The sequence below is a fragment of the Mercurialis annua genome, linkage group LG1-X (assembly GCF_937616625.2).
Source record: "Mercurialis annua linkage group LG1-X, ddMerAnnu1.2, whole genome shotgun sequence".
Classification (NCBI taxonomy): domain Eukaryota; kingdom Viridiplantae; phylum Streptophyta; class Magnoliopsida; order Malpighiales; family Euphorbiaceae; genus Mercurialis; species Mercurialis annua.
The window spans coordinates 51,679,936-51,687,404 of NC_065570.1; the positions used below are offsets into that span (position 1 = coordinate 51,679,936).

At 31.8% G+C, this 7,469-nt stretch overlaps 1 long non-coding RNA gene across 1 annotated transcript; it reads right to left on the reverse strand.

Annotated features, from left to right (window-relative positions):
* Positions 1-465: 465 nt before the first annotated feature.
* LOC130014703 (uncharacterized) lies at positions 466-3,248 on the reverse strand. Its single transcript, XR_007641264.2, has 4 exons — positions 2,672-3,248; positions 2,483-2,569; positions 1,055-1,127; positions 466-659 (listed from the first exon to the last, which is right to left on the reverse strand). It is a non-coding gene; the product is annotated as an uncharacterized LOC130014703 (long non-coding RNA).
* Positions 3,249-7,469: the final 4,221 nt, after the last annotated feature.

Sequence of the window (7,469 nt, forward strand, 5' to 3'; positions counted from 1 at the left end):
TTTAAATAAATTTATTAAATTATAGATAAATTTATTAGTTTAATTGTGTTTGTTGAATTTAATTTAAATTTATTTAAAATATTATTATACAATTAATAGAGTTATGAAAAATGAGCTTTGAATATATACTTCTCCCTCACTATAAGTACCTACATTTTAAGAGATATTGTTTCGTAAAGCTCTCTAATAGATAATTAGCATTATTATTTTAGGTGATGTAACTGTGTTTTTAAAATCTTGCATGAATGTCACGACCCAATTTCATGGATCGCGACCGGCGCTAGGGTATGGGTATGGTCGTACCAAAACCCGTAGCAAGCCTCGCGGATAACCTTATATACAAATAAACCTGCAAGAAAACCACTGCTCGGGGGAAACCGAGACTCCAACCTAAGTCTAACAGTTTATACAACAGTTCTAATATCATAACTTGATAATAATCTGAAACTGTGAATCATGCCTCAAATATAATAATCCAATGTAACATGCCAAAGTATAATAATATAAAAGTCGTACCACTACGACAAACCAAAGTATAATAATCAAACACTATACTAGTTCTACTGCGGTCTAAGAGTTTAAAACAACAGACTAGTTTTATTGACATAAAAACCTCCAAGAATCAAGAATCGGAGTGGACCAGCTTTCAAATCATAAACCTGGAAAATTTGGGAAAACAACGGGGTCAGATATACTGAGATGAGTTCGCAATACTATTTACATTTATTAAGTTTAAAACCCTTAAATCAAAACCTTTTATACTAATATAATATGATTATGGAAAACAGTATTGAAATGATCCCAGCGTAAGTATGACATAGCATACTGATAAACCCAGAGTGGACGGGAACATATCCTCGTCATATACCAGCGTAAGCAAGACTTTAGTCTGCCGATCCCAGAGTACTTACCGGTGCACACAGTCTCGATACAAGCCTATCGAGCAGCTCGTTTCAATCCAGATCCATAATCCGTAAAAACAGTTCAAAAGCATTTATAATATTAAAATATGATGCGGTACTTAATAAAGCGGTAAATAGCACTACAAACTCACTGCTTGCTTATCCACGTGATCTTGGCAAACAGCTAACCCTGCGTAGACTCCGAAGCACGAGCAGTCGACGGGTCTAAAATAATAAATAGGTTAATATCCGTACGACCCCTAACTCTAAGATCACTAGACACCACGTAGGACTAGCACAATTAAATAACCAGATAAATCACAGAGAAACACAATTCTCAAATAAATTGTAATGCCGTAAATTAATTCAAGAATATTGAGTTCGCACTTAAATCCAATCCGAAAATATTATTAAAATAATATTTAATTGATAAATAAAATCAATTCCTCAAATAGTGGGCTAGCCGAATTTTTCAAAACTACCAAGCTAAACCCACATGTCGGTGACCCAAGTCCAAACCGACCCAACTAGAGTTTATAAACCACATTTTATAATTAATATTAAATAAAATATTAATTAATATCAAAATAGAACTCAATAGTTTAAAACTCAAGTAATTAAATATTACCGGCAATTTACTTTACTAAAATAATTTAATAAACAATTAAAAGCAAAATTAAAAATTTAGTCAAATTGGCACTCTAAGCCAAAATCTCGAAATAATAATATCCATTTTGTCATTTATATTAATAATAATTATTATTAATTTAATTATAAATGAACCAAATATTATTTTTAGATTTTAAAAATAATATCAAAACTTTCTATTTAAAATGAAATCCCCAAGTTAAAATCAAAATCAAATAAATAGATAATATTTAACTTAAAGAATCAATAGGTTTAAAACAAAATCACTTAAGGATCATTCTTGCCTTTTAGCCACCACTTGCAATCATTTGAAACAAAACAATTTCATTGTAGCAGATACGAAACCCACCAACCTCTCATAACCAACAATTCCAAATTTAATCATATCTTCTAATATTAATAACCCAACAAAAATATGATTATGAATGCTAAGAAAGCCACTGGAACTAACTTATTAAAGACAACGAATTTTATGACTCATTAACACTTTCTCCTTCTTCTTTAATTCAAACACTATCCCGCCATTTTCAACACACAATCCAAAAACTTCAATATCAAACAATCATGAATTCAAAGCTTCCAAAATCAACCCAGTTAACAAATAACCACCAAGAATACAAAATCAAGCAATCAAGAACATCACATCAATCATGCCATCGCAAAAAGATAGGAGCCGAACTAAAAGAAACGATTGATAATAACTTTAAAACCATCGAAAATCAATAACACATAAACACTACGGAACGACGACGACAATCACAAGTTAAGGCTTAATGATTAACAACCCGTAACCAAGGAATTATAGTCAAAAGAGTATCCAATTATCAAGATCAAAGAGTAAAACCCCATCGGCAACAACCAATTAACATTCACAGTTAAGAACTATTAAAAGCGGTAAAACGACGACGATTGATAAGGGTTCGTTTACGTACCGTTTGACGAGAGGAAAGTGTTGAATCGTAGAGGCGTGAGTCTACTTTCACGGGGAATGAACGGAATTGATTTCGACCTCCGAACGGCTGCCAAACGAATTGAAATCCCAAGAGGTCGATTTAAAACTCAAAAACAGAATTTTCGTAAACGCGGCAACGGTTACAGCAATTACGAGAAAGATAACGTACCGTTGTGTGAAAACTAAGCTCGGACTTGTAGATGGCTGAGTCTACAATCTCAGGAATCAAACGGAACGAAATTTGGAGCTAAAACGAGAGAGTTATCACTTACGAACGGAGATGTCGATATTAAGAAAAACTGAAATATTCAAGCCTAAGGAAACTTACTGAACGGCAGATTTTTGAAGAGGATTTACTACGTTTTCTTCAGGAGATTCCAGGGTATAATGACGGCTAGGGTTTAAAGAGTATGTTGTATGAATTACGGTTTAAATAGCTTTAAATATCCAAAGAAAAAGAAACTGATGCAACACGCAATTTATGCGTGTTGCTGTTTCTCTTATAACATGAGCAGGTCTCCCATGAGACCTGCCAATTACTTTGCATGGGCTCTTGGGGGCCCATGCAAAGAAAGGAGGAAATTTTAATAATATTTGGGTCTAACCAACCCAAATCCAATCGAACCGAAAATGAACCATGTTTGAATCAACGAACGACTCAAATAAAATAAAATAAAAATATTTATTAATAATAATAAGTTATTTAAAACTTGACGGAATCAAAAAGTAAAAATAAAAATATAAAAAAAAAAAAAAATTACGGGATATTACATTCTCCCCAACTTATAAAAAAATTCGTCCTCGAATTTACTACCAAGCCAAAGTAAAATAAAATCAATATTAACAAGCATAAATCTCACTTTAACTCAAAAAAAAAAAAAACTAAGCAATGCATCCTCAACGGAACGAAAGAAAACAATACGCATAACCATTTTTTATTCCCAAAATCACTTTACGACCAGGTGAGAACTCAACAGAAAACAAAAATAAAACTGCAATCTCAACAGATTTAAACCAAACTCTTACCAAAAGATAATTCTACCACAAATGAAAACTGAGGAAAGTTAAACGAAACGAAATATACTTTAACTGAAAATACGCTGAAAAGTTTTCAGACATTCTTCCCAACTTATAGAAATACGAATTTTGAATTTAAAATTGAGTCAAAAATTTGAATGATCACCACACGCATACGCGAAAAATTCTTAGTTTAACAATTTGGTACCTTAAACGACTTATCAAACACCACGTGAGAATGAATTTGAAATTTATTTCCAACCGGGGAAATAATCAACACGCTTAATGAGGAAAATTAAAAAAAAAAAAAAAAAAAAAAATATAACGGGCTCAAATCCCAAAGACTATCAATGTAACACTACAAGTGTAGGAACAATCCTAAAATTTTAAATCGAAATCTTACAAGCCATACTCTAATGCTACAACCCGAAAACTTACAGCCACTCTCCACTGAAAATAAACTTACATTCCTTAACGCCTATACTCTATATTTCTTAAAGTAGTCACAACACCAAATACCTCATATGAGAATACTCAACACCAAATCTAAATGTCATCCTGATTAAATGTGCTCTCACAAATAACGGCTGAAAACTAAACACCATTAGAATCGTTACGGTTCAACCAATCTAAAGAATACATAATTCAAACTTCTGATAACAAAATTTTTTTTTTTCCTCCAATTTTTTTTCAATCACGAAAACCCCGAATCCTACCGAAGATCATTTAGATCAAATCGCAATCAATGGGTTTATTGGTTATGCTCAAAACAATTTTTTTTGAGAGAACGTTTTCCGCAAATATAAATATATAAATAACACCATCCCCCTTTAACTTTTGAAATTATTAGCACCTCCAGTTAAATTTCATTTTCAACCGAAAATAATTAACCCATTGAAAAATCCTTTTGTTTGTAAATGTAACAACATAATAAAATACTCTCAGTTTGAAATCATAACCGAACCTTACTTTTAAATAATTTCATGATTTCTAAAATCATTCATTTAGAAAATCTTAAAATCCACTTTTAAATCAAAACTGATAAAGTTCCGTCACTTCTTAAAAAGTTAAAATTTCACAAATAAAAATTCCTTTATTAGCGAAAAATTTCCATATAGGTATCTAGACTTTTGTACAGAAATTGAATATGTCAAAAACAAAATTCCTTTTAAGTCCTTCAGTGTAAATAAATACGTAGAGTATAACCAATTTCCTTAAATCAAAAATACTCAAATTATACACTCTAAGCTGACACAATTCTTCCGAACTCAATATTTTTCTGCACTTAACACAACTAAACCTCGAGTACAACCTTATAACCATAGCTCCTATTTACCAAACACTGATACTCCAAAAATATAAAACAACTCCTTACAACACAATTTCTCCTAAATTACCACCGTCGTCACAGAGTATTTGTCTAGTTTCCAACCAAAATTTCAAAACCGTTTGAAATTTATCAACTTTTTAAACACCATTTTCACAATATAACTCGCGAGTTTATAACAAAATATTTTTCTTGAAAAGTCTCACTGATAAAATTTATTTTACATAATTGTGCGCCAGGGTGATGACAGCTCTCATCCCCAAAGAGTTGCATTCAACCCTAATAATTTAATGTCGTGATGAATGTTCTAAATGCATGTATTAATTATTTATTTCTCTTTAATTAGTGATCATGCTCAATGCAGTTTCCTATTCGTGGCATTTCAAAATGCATGTTCATGACATGTCTGGGCACAATTACGTGATAAAAACATTTCAATTACTTTAACAATTTAATATTTGAAATCAATTTTTCTTCGAAAAAATTTTCTAGATATTACACTCTGTGAGACGTACACTCGTCCATTTTGACATATTTGCCCATCTCCATTATCCCAATCCACCAATTTGAATTGTCAAAATGAAATAACTTAAAATCGACAACGAAACTAAAATTTACCTAACAACGAATTTCTCTTCAAATCAATTTGAAAATTTTCTAAAGGCATCAAACCAACACGACGCCTTCACAGCCCCACTATCAGTTTTGGTATATCACTGATCTACCTAATGAAAGATGCCAGTGTATTACTACACTGATCAACCTCGAACACAGTTTCCACATTCTTTTCTAGAATGCCAAAAGCCGAAAGATTTAGATACACCAATTTATCACAAACGAGCCCGACCTAAAAACGCATAACGCTCGAAATTTCACGCACTAGGAAAACGCTAACGAGTACAACTATCCCTCTGGTGCTGATTAATATAACTCAAATCGCCTTCCTCTGACAAAGACAGATTTTTGAAATTCAAATCTGCGAACAGCTCTTGAGAATCGTTTCTCGAGTTTAATGATAAGAAAATTAATCACTTCTATTTCCAGGGTCAAACGTTCGATCCGGCTAAATCAATTAGAACATCTAAATTAATCGCAGGGTCAAAACAAAGGTTCGAATCGCACATCGACACCAACGCCAAAGTTAAGCCAAAGAAAAACTAGCGAGGAGTACCCTCACGTGCTACTCCACACAATGAGGCCAACGGGGACAAAACCGATATGGCTTAACTTAAACAAATATGAGAGGCAAGAATAATAACACAGTAATATAGGTCAAGAATTGATCACACGTTTGAAAAGCACTTAAGCATCTTGTAGTAAAACAATTACTCATTAGGGTAGCTAACCAATATAATTCCAAAAGATTAAGCATGCAACATCTTATATGGTCAGCGAATTCCTATCGACATGGTGACAACTCAAAACAACCCGTAATTAAGGAAAATTTAACTAATACAATAATATTTTCAACACATCAACTCAAATCAAATAATAAAAATACGGGTCAAAAGTACTTATTAAAATCCACTTCGAAAGAAAAAAAAAATTACAAAATAGGTTCCAAGTTCGTGTCGAGCCCCACAGTTTTAAAAATCATTTTCCGGAAACCTTTTTTTATAAAACAATAGATATAATTGTTCCCAAACGCTTCAATTTAAAATCATCGAGTTAGCCGAGTGATTACCACTTCCAAGCTCTACTACAAATTTGGGTGACCCAAGTCAAACCCATAATATCCATTTATAAAACGTATGCAACACATGTTCAAATCCGTAAAGGAACGCCTTTTGAAAATAAATCTCAATATTTTCAAAATAGGTAGCTCGACGTCACCCAAAGTAATAACATCAACTCATCGCCCAAGTGGAAAAATAATAATTCTTTAACAATCTTTCAAAAATACTGGCTTCAATCAAAATTAGTAAATCAAGCATACGACCAACACCAAAGTTTGGATAAATCGAAATATGGTAAAATTACAAAATTAATGTTATATTATCAAATCGGTATTGCCTTTAAAAATAATATCATTTCAAACAATTATTTTGAAAACACCAACCTAGACGTAACATTCTAATTTTTAAAATATAAGAATTTTATTTTATTTTAAAATAACAACCCTTTTTCTTAGTCAAATGTAAAACTTTGAAATAAACGTATTTCATTTTATTGGCAAGATACTGAAAATAATATTTTATAGTGTCGTGTCCAGACTATCCATTTGACTTTTTTTTTTGCGTCAAAACACCAGCTAGACAAAAAGAATATCCTTAAGGTAATTTGAAACCAATACGTGGCCAACAACGTAATTCATAAAACGTGAAAAAGATTTTTCGGTCAAAAATCATTTAAACCCAAAACAATGTCAAAGACTGACAAAATATAAATTTTTAGAAATCAAAACTCAAGGACAAAGCCAGAAATACTCACAAATAATCTAACGTCAACAACATCATTAAAGGCATAAAAGCCAAAGTATTATCACCTAGTGAAACGCATCATCAACATGATAAGGAAATAACATCATACCCAAGCATGACTTAAAGAAAATTACTAACATAAGATTTTTCGATAAATCAAAAGCAATTAAATCATCCAAGCGAAATAACATCAATATAATAAA